Here is a 17,260-nt window from a genome sequence, read left to right as displayed (position 1 = left end):
TTTACTGTGATGTCTCTCGGGAAAAGCTTTGTGTTTTGAAAGGCCACAGAGAAGTCCCCGAAATAAATAAATGCACCTTTATTGCAGGTCCCACTTAGCTCAGACTGCCTAATGAGGAGTAAGAAGGACACTCACTGCTGCTGACAGTGAGCCCTAAAGATACGACAGAGGCAGAGAACCTGCTTTTGTGTGCCCGCACACACAGAGAGACACAGTGGGGCACCTAGGAACACTGTGCAGAATTTTGTTGCATGCCCACCACCTGTCATGGAGCATCTGCAGCAGCACAACCAGATGCCTTCATCTGATTCAGCTACAAGAAAATATGTCTCTCCCACACAGTGATACCTCAGGTTACATACGCTTCAGGTTACATACGCTTCAGGTTACAGATGCTGCTAACCCAGAAATAGTACCTCGGGTTAAGAACTTTGCTTCAGGATGAGAACAGAAATCATGCTCCAGCGGTGCGGCGGCAGCAGGAGGCCCCATTAGCTAAAGTGGTGCTTCAGGTTAGGAACAGTTGCAGGTTAAGAATGGACCTCCGGAAAGAATTAAGTACTTAACCCGAGGTACCACTGTATAGGTCTCTACAGCCACAGCAGGTGCTGTAACCTTGCAACAATTTGAATTCACCCACAAAGGCACACTCTTCCATTGTCTTCCAAGACAGACCAATGCCAACAACATACATTACAAAATGGCAACTCTTTCAAGAGGTGTACCCCTGGAAGCCTCCAGTTCAATGCTTCACTGCCCATTCAGCACTTTAGCACTTACTGAAGAAAACAGTAGTTGAAAACCACTCCAGATAGGTGTGGCTATGGGGTGGGGTTTCCACAAAATTCATGTTTGGATTGCACCCTCAGATCTGACTCAAGAGACTGCATACCCTCCAACATTTCTCCGCTGAAAATAGGGACGTCCCATTCCATAACGATAATGTTACTATTTATACCCCACATATCTTACTGGGTTGCCCCAGACACTCTGGGTGGCTTCCAACATATATAAAAACATAATAAAACATTAAACATTTTTAAAAAACACTTCTCTATACAGGGTTGCCTTCAGATGGCTTGGGGATTGGATGACTCCATACCCTCCAACATTTCCCCAATGAAAATAGGGACATCCTAAGGAAAAGTGGGACATTCGGGGCTCAAATTAAAAACCAGGATGGCTTCTCTAAATCAGGGATGTCCCTGGAAAATAGGGACACTTGGAGGGTCTGAGATTCCACAGATTAGCATGAGGCTTCGTAGGTCCAATCTCTATGCTGTATGTGAGGACTGGATATGCTGAATCAGGCCACAAGAAGCCTCTTGCAGGCATGCATGAAGTGAGTCTACATTGCTAACCTATAAAGTTAGTCTAAACCCTGTTCCTCAAAAGCATCTAACTTTCCCTGCACTGCACTTTTGTTTTACCTTTGAAGTGTGCAGGGCAAGTGATGCTGCTTTATTAAAATCAACCTCGACAGTACTTTTTTACCCTATGAAAATGAATGCAGACAGTACATTTTCCCTTTCTTCGGTTGCTCTCAGTCATGTCCTCCTTAACATTTTTGGCTTGCTACACGCTTCTGACAACAGCAGACTTGATGAAAAGATATGGGCCTCCACTATGATATCTCTGTTCCATCATAAAGGCCTGAGCTAAACTCTTCTATTATGCAGGAAGCTGCAGTGCATGAGGCTGTGCCCAGAAAGGAAAAAGATGTCCTCCAAATGGCTTGCAACATGTTGCCAACAAATTAAAAGCAGGTTCAATAAATGTCAACCAATCTTGCTGTTAAAAGAATATATATCTTAAAGGACTCACAGGCGCGCACAGAGTTACATCAAAGGCCCACTGCAGTTAATTTGTTAGGCTGCCTACACTGAATTATTCCATCTAGGAAGTTTCGCACACAGCCACAGGTGCAGCAGTAGCTTTTACACACACACACACACACCACACACACACACACACACACACACACCTATAAATCTATGCCAAAAGACACATAGTTTTATCACCTTGGATCTATAAGCATTTGAATTGCTGGCAAGAAGGAAACCAGATGTGATTCCAATGCATACAGATTAAACCCCAAAGAGTTGAGAGCAACCTAAGGCCTACCCTTTGAAATCATATCTAGTCAGTCCCTTGACTTCAGAAAGATCTGGATTAAAGCCTTGGTGAAAGCAGACAACTCAGGGGATGCATAATGATTTCACTTCTGTTAGGTGATTGCCCTGTGTCTGCTTCAGGTGGATCGAGGCAAAGTCACTGTGTTCCAACAAAGTTTCTGTCTTTATAGGCATTCAGCACAAATCATGGAACCACAAAATGGCCTATGAAAATAGCATATGAACGTATGCAGCTTGCCTTATAATCAGAACACTGGCCCATCTAGCCCATCAACAACAGTGTATATTTCATTTGTCAAGTGCTCTCTGGGGTCTCAAACAGAGAGGTGCTTGGGAGTCTTGCTTTCTGAGACCTTCTCTTCTCCTTGCTAGGGACCAAACTGAGAATCTTCTGCAGGTAAGAGCAAGTGTGGTGTAATGGACTAGAAGATGGAATATCAGGATTCAATCCCTACTCAGCCATGAAGCTCACTAGAAGATCTTGGGCCAATTTGTCTTTCTGTCTGTCTGTCTGTCCCTGTCTCTTCCACACACAGCCCAGCTTACCTCACAGGGCTATTGTGGCAATTAAATGAGGAAAGGGAGAGTCATGTGCATCATCACGTGCCCCTGGATTAATATATGTATAATCCATTACTTGCAGGGTTCAGTGGAATGAATATCTTCCTTAATCCAGTCACACAGATAAAGGCCTGGGTGTATTTTTTTTTTTAAAAGGAAAAGATTCAAAGCACAATGGAAAAAGAATTGGTAGCTCAACAATGCTAATTTGATAATGCATGAACATGCAAAATGACCAGCATTTTTATAATGATGTGAACAACTGGGCAACCTCTCAAAAAGATAATGGAACAAGCTTTAGACCAACTCATACGAGATGATCAGATGATTGTGGGGGTGAGCAGGAAGAACTGAGAGGCAGGAGATGGGAAGAGAGAGAACTGAAGCATCCCGCAGAGATCTGATAATTTTAGTACCCAATTTCACTCTGGGAGGCAAAATTACTGAACATATAAACTGATGCAGAGGACAGGCCTCTTCATTCAGTATACCAAAAGCCAATTTTTAGCACAACACCACTGCATCAAAGCAAACAGCAAGATCACAATCATAAAATTATAATAAGAGTGGAATTGATTTTGTGTCACTCTTCCCCTATGGTTTCATTATGGCCTTTGACGAAAGAATGGATTAATTTAGTGCCATTTCCTTTTTAGCAGCTGAGATGTTTCTTTCTCCTCATCTTTTTGTCAAGAGAATTAACTGTCAAGGGTGGACAATTTTTTGTTCTTCTCATGTATACCTCAAGCACTGCTGAAGCTATGGAATTTACTTTCGGTGTGCAAGGCCCTCAATCTGTGTTTTTCTTGCCATTCAGTCAGAATGTGCTATAAACATGGCCAAAAGCAGAAGCCATATAGCTATATGGACCATAATATGGCTATGTTGACCAGAGAATAGTTGAGATCTCAGCAGCAGCCACTGATGGCTTTTCTCTATAGCACGCAACAGACTTGTCCAATAGCTGGAATTCAACAGGCTTAAACTTTATAAATGGGAAATGGTCCATATTGTTAAAGCTATGATTTTCCCAGTAGTGATGTATGGAAGTGAGATCTGGACCATAAAGAAGGCTGATCGCTGAAGAATTGATGCTTTTGAAATATGGTCCTGGAGGAGACTCTTAAGAGTCCCATGGACTGCAAGAAGATCAAACCTCTCCATTTTGAAGGAAATCAGCCCTGAGTGCTCACTGGAAGGACAGATCCTGAAGCTGAGGCTCCAATACTTTGGCCACCTCATGAGAAGAGAGGACTCCCTGGAAAAGACCCTGATGTTGGGAAAGATTGAGGGCACAAGGAGAAGGGGACGACAGAGGATGATATGGTTGGACTGTGTTCTCGAAGCTACCAGCATGAGTTTGACCAAACTGCGGGAGGCAGTGGACGACAGGAGTGCCTGGCGTGCTCTGGTCCATGGGGTCACAAAGAGTCGGACACGACTAAATGACTAAACAACAACAATTAAGATCCATGTGGAGGGATGATTAGAACATTTCCTGTTTGGTTTCCCAGGGATGCTTGCATGGACAGTCAGCTGAGACACCCCAACAACACAACCCAGTTCATTCTTAAGATATTTCTGACAAATCAAACTAATTTCCTATGTTGGGAGAGGTACACATGAGGTATACTATCCTATTGGAGCAGCTTGCAACACCTGCTTGCAATTCCTTCACAGGTTGCCACAGACAATAGGACCACTTCTGGATGCTTAGCCTCCTAGGAGTCATGTTATTCCCCATCCCAGTAGAGAGGTCCTATTCCTCACACTGCCAATGTTTTTTCCACATGCATACTGGCCCTTCTTCAAAAAGGCATGACAAAACAAGTAACTACCAGCCAAAATAAACAAACAAAGCCAAAGAAGCTGAAATCAAGAAATTATCACATCACAATTAAAGCAGGCAAGCACTGCAGGCTGGGAGGGAAACAAACAATAGAAGAGGCTTCCCCCAGGTGCCTGCATGGTGATGGAACACTGCTTAACCTGCATCAGGTTGATCAATTGAGGAGGGAGCATCCTTTTGGTCCTGGAGACCACTTGCAAATGCTGGAAAGGGATGCAGTAATCAGATGCCCCTCAGCTCACCTTTGGACAACCAGGCAAGAAAGGGCATGGAACAGTTAACTTACTGATTTGATGCCTGCAACCAGGATGTCACTCACATGGGAGGCTGGGGAGAATTTCCAGTTAGCCTCCCCAAGGATGGATTGAGCCACATGGATTGAGTCTGCTATGGATCCTTGTTTGTCATAGTTAACTTAAGATGTGGTTATTTGCCCAAATCCCGATCTCCTGTTTTCTTTCTTTGGTTGTGGGGATAGGGAAGAGGTTTGGGAAGGGGTTATCACTGTGACAAGCCCTGCCTCTGACTAACGCACATTCAACAGACTGTGTGAACAAAGAACCCCCTACAAACTGCACACAATTGGAATTCCTGCAAAAAAAAAACTAAAAAAAAAAAACTGAGTTCCCAAGTGTATAGACAAGCCTATGCGCTTAGAGTTTGTATTCACGTAGGGTCTGTTCATACAGCTTGCACAATATGTATAAGTCAAGGGAAGGGTTGCAGTCCTGCTTCTACTGCTCATTTCACATTCACCTGCCATGAATTGGTTACCTGAAAAAGGCCATAGATATGGATCTCTGAAATAAAAACCTCAATGGCCTTTTATAAACTGTTGGAGTCACCCAGTCCTCTGAGTCTAGGACTTAGACACACATTTTTTTTTCTGGATTCTAATATCCTTCTGATTTATTCAGCAATTGGGGTTGTTTTATTTCTCTCCTCTCTCATTTACTGGTAGGAAGTTATCCTGCTGTTATCAAATTGCAAATAAAGCCAGGATATTGGATAACACTCTGCAGAATCCATCAGACGTTACAATTCCAGAACAATGATTACAAATGCATCAAACAGACCCCAGGAGCAAAATTGGTTGTGCGCTATAGTACCATACATTTTGGACGCATTTAGAAGAACACAGTCTGAAGGGAATTGAGACATGGCACAACCTTATCCAGCCGTTCACAAGCCCAGAGATCACAAAAATTTATTCACTCCTTACATCTTTCATCATGGCAGGTGTTTGTAAGGCTGAATCCCTTTGCTACCCTTCTTCCATTCTTATTTCTGGGGCCAGATGGATACCTAGCAAGACGGGGGGAATCCTCCTCCTATCATTTCCTCCAATTTTTTTGGTGTTGCTTCTTCAAACCTTGGGGTGGGGGCAGAGGAAATTTAAGGCTGATGAAGCTCAGCTGCCCTGGCAATAATCAGGGCATGAGGGAGAGCAAGGGAAGAGGGTTGCTACTTCATAATCAACTGCTTCAGTTCATCACGCAAAGAGCTTGCCAGCTCTGCAAGGACTCAGGCTAAAATAAAAAGGACTGGTAATAGTGGCAATCAAATGGAGGCATGATTACACATAAAGCACGAGGCCACCCTAAATGTACACCAACTGAAGTGTTGGCTATTGGGGGAGAAGAGAAATTCCTGTCCAACATTCCACATTCTGCTTCCTGAATATAGAAAGATACATTACTAGCTCCTGAGCACAGAAAAGAGTTAAGCCATGCTTACATGCCAACTCTTGCACAAAACTTAACACAAGACATTCCTCTTCCCTGATAAATGAATCTTTTAGGCTGGCAACTAGATCACTTTGTTAGAAAGTGTTACAATCTCTGTTTCCTAAACAAGCAACTGCAATCCTCTGGATAGCATAAACTTCCCCAAAACCCATAGCTGTGTGACAAAATACCAAGAGTGCTCACTGCTTCTGCCCATGACTTGCATGGGTGAATGGACCATCAATTAATTAATAACCACTGAAATAATGTTTCTGTCACCCATGACACATTAAGTTCCGTCACATCAAATGCTGACTAATCAAGTGATGAAAAAACAAATGATGAACATGGCTGTGTGAACCTGAGAAAAGACTTAATGGAAAGAAGAGTGTTTCTGGAGAGGGCAGGCTAAAAGCCCCTTCTGGCATCACCCCACAAGAAGCTTGAGAGCTGCTGTTTCATGAATCACTTGCAGTAGCTAATGACAGGAGCAAAAAGCCACATGGGGAAAATCATTTCAATGCAAGTTCTGCACTTCCTGAAAACAATGGCCAAGTTGGCTTGGGAAAGAGATGTGGTGGTAGATCCCATGTCACTCAGCAACTCAAGGGCAAGGTGAGGCAACAGGATCCACAGGGGAAGCAAGTCCAGCCCGGTGCTGTTGCTGCTACCCCCATAGTGGCCCTGAGGCTGTGGCATGCTCCTTTGAGGCTGGATCAGCAGTGCTCCTTTGAGGCTGGATCCTTGGCAAACCCCCATGCCGCCTCTACAGCAGCCTCTTGGTGAATAGCAGACACTGCTATTCCCACCTTTGTTTCCAATGTACATCTTCCTCTCTTGGGAAGATCTTCACTCATTTCCTTCTTCCCTGATGGAGGCAGGGGGCACCATTTTGTGATTCATCTAAGGTGTCAAAATGTATTGGGCTGGCCCTGCACAGCAAACACGCTAAAGGGTTTTTTGTCTGTGTTGCTGCTGGGATACTGAGTACATGAGGGCCAAGTGTACAAACTAAAGCAATATCGTAGCCCTCAGATAAGGATGTCAATGTTGTTTTTCTTGAGTTCTCATTTTCCAATCTTAACCAATCTTAACTTCAATTCTCCACACTCCTACATCAGTTTGGGGGGGGGTGAAGCATTCACAAAAATAGTATTTTAGTATGCATTTCTCCTAATATATGAAAAATGGCTAATATATTTATTTTTACAAACAATTTTCATGTGGCCAGCATGACTAAGCCGCTTCTGGCAAACCAGAGCAGCGCACGGAAACGCCGTTTACCTTCCTGCTGGAGTGGTACCTATTTATCTACTTGCACTTTGAGGTGCTTTGGAACTGCTAGGTTGGCAGGAGCAGGGACCGAGCAATGGGAGCTCACCCCGTTGCAGGGATTCGAACCGCCGACCTTCTGATCAGCAAATCCTAGGCTCTGTGGTTTAACCCACAGCACCACATGAATTAGATTAGGTCTGACCAAACTGAAATTCTCCCCCACACCTGTGCTCAGATAAAGGGGTTGGATCAGGAAGCCGGGTTCATGTGCATTGACCTCCGGGAAGCCTAAGCTTCATGTTGTAATGTGACTACAATATGTTAACTATCACCATTTTATTATTTTATAATGGTGAAAGTAACAAAAGAAATGCACTAGACAACTGACTGCGTTAGTAACGCTTTAACTATGTCCACATGGCTGAACTCTATAAGCTAAGTTACATCAAGCTGAAAAAGCTTATTAGGAAAAGCACAAAATGTTCTTATACAAGCCAAAGTTCCATTGTCAAGAAATCTCTCAAATGCAAAATATAAAAAATCAGAGATAACAAACTTTCTAGAACAGTACCAGGACTCTGAAGAATTGGTAACGACATCCAACATTTGCATTCCTTCCGGATAAATACAAAATATTCTGATATGCCCACGAGGAATGTATTAGGCTCTCATCTTTTGCAAGCTCGTCGCAGTTCAGGGCAGAACACTCTATGGGGGAGTAGCTTTTTCATTACCATGTACTTCTATTTTATAGTGTGTGTGAAGCAGAACAGTGAAACCTGCTCTGTGAATTAATACTTTAACCCACACACTTCAAGTTTCCCTCCATTTGCCTTGCTGTGAAACTTTAAGGACCAGAGGCTAGTTTTAGTTTAAAACAAAACAAAACACCTCAAGTGATTACAGTACAGTCATACCTCGGGTTACATACGCTTCAGGATGAGAACAGAAATCGTGCTCCGGCGGTGCGGTGGCAGCAGGAGGCCCCATTAGCTAAAGTGGTGCTTCGGGTTAAGAACAGTTTCAGGTTAAGAACGGACCTCCGGAATGAATTAAGTACTTAACCCGAGGTACCACTGTACTGCCTTTTGCAAACACAATGATTACACTAATCTACACAACACATAAAGTTCCTGAACCTATGAGAAGTATTGGAATATACAGGCACTGACAGTAAGTCCGCTGCAATGGGCTGTGCTACAGAGTTCTCAACAGGGAGTTCCTCATAGGGAAATCTGTAGCACAGCCGATCCCTGCCAAAACAGTTTTGCTGCAAACATCAATCTGCTAACTGGTGTTTACAACAAGCCCACTGGGATCAGCGCTTACAGCAAGTCCCGAAATGGGCTTGAAGTAAGCACAAATACTCCTTTGCACCAGTGGGCAATGCAAAGGATCTTCCTCTGAAGGTTGGGCTTGAGCTGCACCCACAATGGAAAAAATAATAATACTTGAGTCACCTGATGTTATTGTGACAGATGGGTGGCCTTGCCCACTAGCCAAAATGACCTTCAAGACTGGGGAGTAGTCAGGAGCTGGCCCACTGGCTGGAAAAGATTCCCCTCTCCTGGTATAGATGATACTGAACTATGTGACTCAGTGGCCTGACTGAGTAAGGCAGCTTCTCCTGTGGGACATTGTCCAACTCCTCAAAGTATCCCTATTTTCCAGGGACAGTCCCAGATTTACAGAAGTCATCCCGGTTTCTGATTTGAACTGGAATGTCTCACTTTTACTAAGGACCTCCTTGTTTTCATTGGAGAAATGTTGGAGGGTATGGAGTAGGATGTCCCCATTTTCATTGGACCCTTCTTGGTGGGTGGTGTTGCATCCAGGCCCCAGACTTCACCAGTGATCCGGCAAATAGCAGGCCAGATTGCCCGGCTGCTGGCTATTGGCCAATGCCAGCAGCCCTTCAAATTCATATTCTGACTGCTGCTTTTGCTCAACCCAAAAGAGAATAAGCCAATTTAAAAAGCTGGAAAAGGCAGAACCTGCTTTGTTTATATATTTATTAGCGGCAAACAGTATCTCTTGGTGAGAACAATAATTTTATTGATGGAACGAATTGTATGATTTTACTTAACCAAAAGAAAAGCATAAATAAGCTTTTAAAAACATATATTGTTCAATAACCCGCAGTGTGATTTTAGTATCTCTTCAGGTATATATTATCTCCATCCTGACAGGGTTTTCTTTAACAGCACAGATGAGAATGGCATGGGGCATGGGAAATGAAAAGTAACCTTAGTGAAGTGAAATTAGCCTGGGTTAAATAAGTAATAATTGCAAATACATATGTGCTCATCTGAATGTGTAATAAATGTATTCAGCAGAAATAGAAGAGGAACAAAGCAGATCATATTTCAAGGGAGAGAGAATTAGAGAATAAAGAAGAGGACAGCTGGGGAGCAATACAATGATTTTTTATTTTTTATTTTACTACAGGACAAAGCCTTCAGGCAGTATATCAAGGCAGCAGTTAGGGTTTTACAGAATGGAAATAAAATCTGTAAAATATATTCAACATTGCTCAGATATATTTTCAAAAAGACTATTAACGGCATGCCTTCTAGCAGGAGCCACACAGCCATGATTTAGGCAACCTTAGGACTGATGAGACAAGCCTGGAAGGCACAAGGGGGGAAGACAGAAAGCAACTGACAGGTTGTATGTCTCAATGAAGAAATTCTTCAAAGCTCATAGACATTTCACTGAGCTCAACATCTGAGAGCTTTTTTGCCACAGTAAATATAGTAGTACTGCCCTACATCACCACCAGAGGGTGGTTTCTGTGCCTACCATCCCAACATAGATCAGGTGGCAAAAGAACCAGCATGGTCCCACCTCAGTATTAGAAGAATAGCTTACTTGGCTCCATAATTCATTAGGGACAGAGTTCAGGGAACAGCAAACTCCCATAGATGACAGGTGGTTAGCAGCCACACCAGTAGGCAGAACCTGAAGGTCAGGCCCTGGGAGCATAAAAGAGTTCAGTCCAGACTCCTGAAAAACCTGCCTCCAACTGCTCATGATTTTTGTAAATCTGGACTGAGCCTGTTTGTATTTTGCCAGACCAGAATTCTCCTGATCCACCCAGTCCACCCATGGATTCAGAGACATCAGGGCTGGAAGGGAGTATGTGTGCATGAGGCTGATACCATAAGGACACCATAATTCACACCCAGCAACATGACCTCTGGAGATTTTACAGGCAGGTTCCACCAGGAACTATATGGAGAAGGAGCACAGCAGACATGGATGTGAAGAGAGCAAGGAGAGCATGAGGAGGACTTTACTAAGGAGGAGGAAAGAGGTGTAGACAGAGGGAAAAGAAGGAGGTTGCCCTAGCAAGGGCAGATGAACTGGGAGGGAAAGAGAACCAAGGAAGAAAGAAGGAAGGGTCAGCCAAGACAAGAGAAAAGGGCAGGAGGAAGGATATAACATAAGGAAACTATATTTACTACATAGAAAGAGATTGTATAATGAAAGGGCGCAGAAATTTTTGAGCCAAGGGCCCTGTCTCGGTGTCTCTGAATGTAAGAGACGACTTGGAATCCTGAGGATCCTTAGGACCTAAGTCATACTCAGAGTAGACCCACGTAAATTAATGAACCTCAGTTAGACACGCCTATTAATTTCAGTGGGTCTACTCTGACTAAAACCTTGTTGGATACAACCCATAGGCAGGACAACTATGACACTTTTACAGGCAAAGACCCCCTTCTGAGATATCTGAGGGCAGGTTTCAGGACAACACTAGATGATATGGCGTGGCTCTAGCAGCTGCACATGTTGAAGCTGTAAAGTAATGATTGGAGCAACTACAGGAATAGTGTGATGTGTGAATGCCCCCTTCAGGGCACAACAAGCCAGCATGTAAGTGCTTTCAGAAGGGGAGTACTAGCACAATGGCACGAAACAGAGCAGCATTCCAAAATGCAAGCCACAGAAGTCTTTCCCCTTTGTTCAACTCTCCTTCCTCCACTGTTTAATGTTTATCTGCTGTCAGCTTCTGCTCACTGTGTTGTTTCATTTGTCAGTATGCCGAATAAAAATGTTACTACTATATATTTATCTAAGGCAGACCAGCTTCATTAATATGAGAGTATTATGAATTTTATGAACAAAAAGTGTTGACACATATTTGAAGGATGCCAGCACAAAGGAACCAACCTGAGTACAATTATATCTGAAGAGATTCATATAGCCTTATGACTCTTCCCACTTGCAGAAGTTATGGTGCAAGACAGTCTCTCATAGCAACTGAGCACCCATCCCTGTGAAAATCGAATCCTCCCATTTGTCACCTAACTAGAAATGATAAGAAGCAATTCCCTAAGCAACAGAACAGTTGAAGACCACCTGGAGTTGCTAGTGAATCTGACAGCAGGACAAAGCTTCCAGGAAAATAGTCAAAAGTAAAATAAAAGGAAATGTACCTCTCAGAGTGAAAGTGAAGAACATTACCTACAAACTCGAAATATTAAATGTCTGGAGATAGATGAGGGAAGTAAGATTGCTTCTACAACACCTACTATAGCTAGGTGTTACACATGAATACAATAAAGACTAGCCTTGCCCACTAGTTTACAAACAAAAGTCTAAAACGGACACAGTGTTAAGCTTGCTTAAGCTCACTGAAATCAACAGCTGTAAGCGTGCCTAACTTTGTGTTGGAATTAGGCCTAAGTCATGGGATGCAAGTAGGGATGCTTGCCAAATTAGCTTTCCATATTCCAATATTAATTGACCTAATCCCCACCTTCCTTGGAACCAATGGGGAGGAATTACACACAAGGGATCCACACAGAGGAAGAACAAGATACACCCACCACTCCATCTCTTGCCCCGGGTAGTGCAAGCCAGCAGGACTTCATAAGTCCACTAATCACTTACTTTGGATTGCACTGTCAAACAACAGATCTATAAATAAAAGTTTTTAAAGAACTACAGATCAACAAAATTTAAAGGGTCTAGGAAATATAAAATATTCACCTGGTACTGTATAGATATTAAACTGGGTGCCAGGTGAGCCCCTTGGAAGACGATTCCAAACCTAGGGTACCACGGTTAAAAAGGACCTCCCCCTGGTAGCCTCTAGGATGAAACCAGAGAGGGGTGTCTGATGAGGATCTCAAAGTAAAGACACACATATGATGGGGATAGGTGATCTAAGTCCCCTTGCCCCAAACCATGAAGGGCTTTAAACATCAGGTCCAGCCCTTTGAACTGAACCCAGGTATGTTCTGAATTACATGTTTAAGTGCAAATTTCCATGTAGGAAAAAGCCTGCTGGTTAGTGTCAGGGAACTGCCATCGGAAGGACAGGAGGTGCAAAGGCTCACTGAGGTTGAGAGAGACGTAGCAGCAGAAGAGGGAACCAGTAGGGGGAGAGCAGGAACTTCAAGGGAAGGTGAGTCGGAGGGATGGCTCAGAGACGCTTCCAGCGAAAACAGCGGAGAGGTCTCAGGACCTCCTATAGGGACACCCATTCCTCGCCGGAAACTGTCACGCCGAGAGTCCAGAAGACGTGTTTCCGTTAAGGAACTTTTATGTTGGAAACGATTCCGAAAGCAACCACTTTCGGATTCTGCTAGCGATTGACGCAGCCATGCCTGAGGGGCTCCGTCACAGGGAGAGGTTTGAAAACCTGATCAAACTCTGAGGGACTTGCATTTTACGCACAAGCAGCTCATCATCCCATCACAGCAATCCGAAAGTCACTGAAAGCCAGCTTGTGCAAGGAGAGGCATCATGAGCGACCCAGCCGGAACCGGAGGAGCAGGAGCAGCTGGAGGGGGTCCAAGCCTGGAAGAAAGGTACAGGGCGTTGGAAATCCAGCTTGCCATGCAAACGGCGAGGCTTGAGGAGAGGAGGGCTCAGGATGCAGAAAAGGGGAAGGAGAAAACCACCCCGCTCGCCAGAAAGGTGCCAGGATTGGTGCAGAAATTCGGGGGGGACCCCAGAAACTATCATGCCTTTAGAACAGAGATGCAATACGCTCTCAACCTGCAGTTTGATGACTTCCCCGATGAGGAATCGCGGGTGGCTTTTGTAATTGGCCATCTCGAAGCGGGGGCGAAGGACTGGGTTAGACCCCTGATGGCAGTGAATAATGAGATCCTAAAGGACACGAGGAAGTTTTTTCGTGCCATGGACCTGATGTTTTCCAGCGACATTGAGCAGGGAGTGGTGCGAAGGCAGTTAATGGCTTGCAAACAGGGGAGCCGATCTGTCCGTGAGTACTGGACTGAGTTTACTATGTTGATTCACAAATTGGGGTGGGACCTATCGGCGGAACCCATCCAGATGCTTTTCGAAGAGGGGCTTTCTTCGGCCGTTAAAGATGAACTTTCCCGGGGGCCCAGGGCGGAGTCTATGGACCAGCTGACCAAATCCGCGCTGGCCATAGGAGCGCGCCAGGAAGCGAGGGCTTTGGAAAGGCGGGAAGGGAAAGGAGAACGTTGGAGGGAGCTCCGCATTCCAGACATTCCAGAGCCACCTTTCCCGCCGGGAGAGCCGATGGAAGTTGGAACAGCGCGGGCGCGCGCAGTTTCTAATCCCAGTGAAGGGCGGAAGAAGGAGGGAAAGAGAAATGTTATCTCTGCCAACAGCCAGGGCACTTTGCCAGAGTCTGCCCACAAAGAAAGGAATGGCAAGGGATGGCAGGAGCTGTTGGGGAAAAGGAGGAGGAAAGCAAGGAGCAAGTAAAAGCCAACGCCTGGCTGCCACCGTCGGGGCACAGCAGCCAGGCCAAAGAGCAGTGAAAGTGCCCACGCCAGAACCTCCCAGACCTGCCTTAGTGATAGAGGTGTTGCTAGAGCTGCCAAACGGACACCCACTACAGATCAAGGCGCTTTTGGATTCAGGCAGCTCCTGTAATTTCATGAGTAAGGAGTTTGCAGCTGAGCATCAGATACAGACCATCCCTTTGACTAACCCCTTGCAGGTGACCACGATTGACGGCAGAGAGCTGTTGGGAGGAGAAGTTAGCCAACAGACAGTCCCGATGATAATGAGGGTGGCAAGGCACACCGAACGGATAGCGTTTAATGTGGCCACCTTGGGAGGAGCTCCCATCATTTTGGGGATGAGCTGGCTGGCGCTACACGATCCGCTAGTGGGCTGGCATCAGAGGGTGGTCTCCTTTGGGTCAGCGCATTGCCTAGAACACTGCAAGCAGGGGAAGGTTCCGGGAGGAGCCAGAGTCACCCTAGCTGGGATGGAAGTAATGGATAAAGGGAAGGTGCCCCCGCAATACGCAGATCTGAGCAACGTATTCAGCGAAAGGGAAGCAGACAAACTGCCGCCGCATAGACCCTTTGACTGTCAAATCAAGCTACTCCCTGGGGCCCAACTCCCGGTGGGCAAGCTGTACGCCATGTCAGACAGGGAGATGCAGGAGTTGAGGGAGTTCATTGACAAAAACCTGAAGCGAGGTTTCATCAGAGAGTCCCGAGCGGTGGGGGGCAGCCCAGTGTTTTTTGTGGACAAAAAAAACACAGATAAGCCGAGACTTGTAGTAGACTTTAGGGCCCTGAATGCAGTGTCGGAACCCCTGGCTTTTCCTATGCCCCGAATTGATGACATTTTGACCCGGGTGAGGAAGGGAAAGATTTTTACAAAACTGGACCTGCGGGGGGCGTACAATCTGATACGCATAAGGAAGGGGGATGAATGGAAGACCACCATGTTCACCCCTTTGGGAGCATTTGAATACCTCGTTATGCCCTTCGGTCTACAAGCAGGCTCGGCGTGCTTTCAAGCTTTTATGAATCACGTCCTGGGACCTTTGCTCTACAAGAATTGTGTGGCCTTTCTAGATGATGTGTTGGTGTATTCGGAGGATGAGGAGCAGCATGTGAGGGACGTGCGAGAAGTGTTGGGCAGGCTGCAAGCCAACCAGCTGTGGGTGAAACTGGAGAAGTGCCAGTTTCATACCAAGGAGGTGGAATTCCTGGGGTACCGCTTGTCAGACAAGGGATTGGCCATGGATCCAGGCAAGGTCCAAGCGGTACTGGAATGGAAGACACCGAAAACCAAGAAGGATGTGCAAAGATTCCTGGGGTTTGGGAACTTTTATCAGAAGTTCATCAAGAACTTTGCACACTTGACGGCGCCCATCACCGACTGCCTCAGCAGCAAGAAGAAGTTTGTTTGGACGGCGGAGGCGGAGCGAGCATTTGAAGAACTGAAAAGGGCTTTCGCCTCGGAAGAACAACTTCTGCATGTGGACTTACGAAAACCCATGAGAGTGGAAACCGATGAGTCCGACCGGGCGATCGGGGCGGTACTTCTTCAACCGGGAAGGAATACGTCGGAGTGGAGACCGTGTGCCTTCTTCTCGAGGAAGCTGAATAAATCCGAGAGGAACTACACGGTGTATGACAGGGAACTACTCGCCATTCACGAAGCGTTCCGGAGGTGGAGACATTTATTAATTGGGGCACAACACAAGGTGCAAGTGTGCACAGACCACAAGAATTTAGAGTATTGGAGAACAGCACGAGTGTGATGGCCTGGGATTCCGATTCGGAGGATGAAACAGAGGAATCCCGGCCTGCACAGGAGTCCCCGCCTCCAGGGCCGGCTGAACTGGGGCAAGGCCTAGATGCTGAAGAGCCTGCACCTGTGGCAGTGCATCAGGAGCTGGCCCCAGGTGAAGCCCTTCTGGCCCCAGAGAGGCTTGACGACTCAGTGGCCACAGGTGAGCCTCCTCCAGGGCCCAGTAACCCTTCGGCCTCTCCTGATCTGCAGAGGTTTAGAGCAGAGAGGCGAAGGGAACTGGTTGCCCCCAGGAGGAGTGCTCGCCTTAAGGCCAGAGGAGGCGGGGCTCCTGGGGGCCGGGACCGCCCCTGGCCTTAGAAGAGGATAAAAGCCCAGTCAGCCCGGCCCCAGGTTGCGGGAGCAACGTCGTTGTTGGCTTCGGTCCTTCCTGCGTTCCTGATCCCTGCTCGGCCTCCTGTTCCTGACTATCCGGTACTCCTGTTCCCTGCTCGGCCTCCTGTCCCCGACCATCCGGTGTTCCTGTTCCCTGCACAGCCTCCTGTTCCAGCGTTCCTGTTCACCGCCCGGCACTCTGCCTCGGACCTTGCCCCTCTTCGTGTGGACTCTGCTACACCCAAGGTACCTTACCCCCGGGACCAGCACAGTTTGCTCCCGCCACCTCCCGCACTCCCCCTTCGTAGGGGTGCGTTCGGGAAGAGCCAGAGGCCATGGCTGAACAGGCGGCTGCACTGGTGGCTTTGGCCCAGGAGAACCAGGCCTTGTCTCACACCGTGCAGCAGCTCAGTGACGCGGTTGAGGCACTTCAGCAACGCTTGGAAGCCCTACCGGCTCCTGGGGCCGACGCCCCGGCTCCGGGCAAGTACCCAGTGGCTTTGCCTGAGAAATTTGATGGAGCCCCGGCCAGCTTTCCCATGTTCCTGGCCCAGGCCAAACTGTATATTCAGGGGCGAGCCCGGAACTTTCCTGACGACCGTACCAAGGTGCACTTTTTGATTAGCTTGTTAAAGGACCAGGCGGCCAAGTGGGCGTTGCCGCTACTCAGGCAAGACTCCCCCTTGCTGGCAGACTATACGGGGTTTTGCAATCGTTTGGAGGCCGCGTTCGGCAACCCCCAGAAAGAGAGTCAAGCCAACCGGGCGATTCGGCATTTGAAACAGGGCAAGTCCACGGTGGCCACCTATACCACGGAGTTTCGGCTGTTG

General features: G+C 46.5%; 1 protein-coding gene across 1 annotated transcript in view; it reads right to left on the bottom strand.

Annotated features, from left to right (window-relative positions):
• ALK (ALK receptor tyrosine kinase) overlaps positions 1–17,260 on the bottom strand; it is a 564,868-nt gene that overhangs the window by 445,755 nt on the left and 101,853 nt on the right. The window lies entirely within an intron of this gene.

This window comes from Podarcis tiliguerta (genome assembly GCF_965153285.1).
Source record: "Podarcis tiliguerta genome assembly, chromosome: 3".
NCBI classification, from domain to species: domain Eukaryota; kingdom Metazoa; phylum Chordata; class Lepidosauria; order Squamata; family Lacertidae; genus Podarcis; species Podarcis tiliguerta.
The sequence above is the reverse complement of the archived record's forward strand: the minus strand, read 5'-3'. Positions and strand labels throughout refer to the sequence as shown.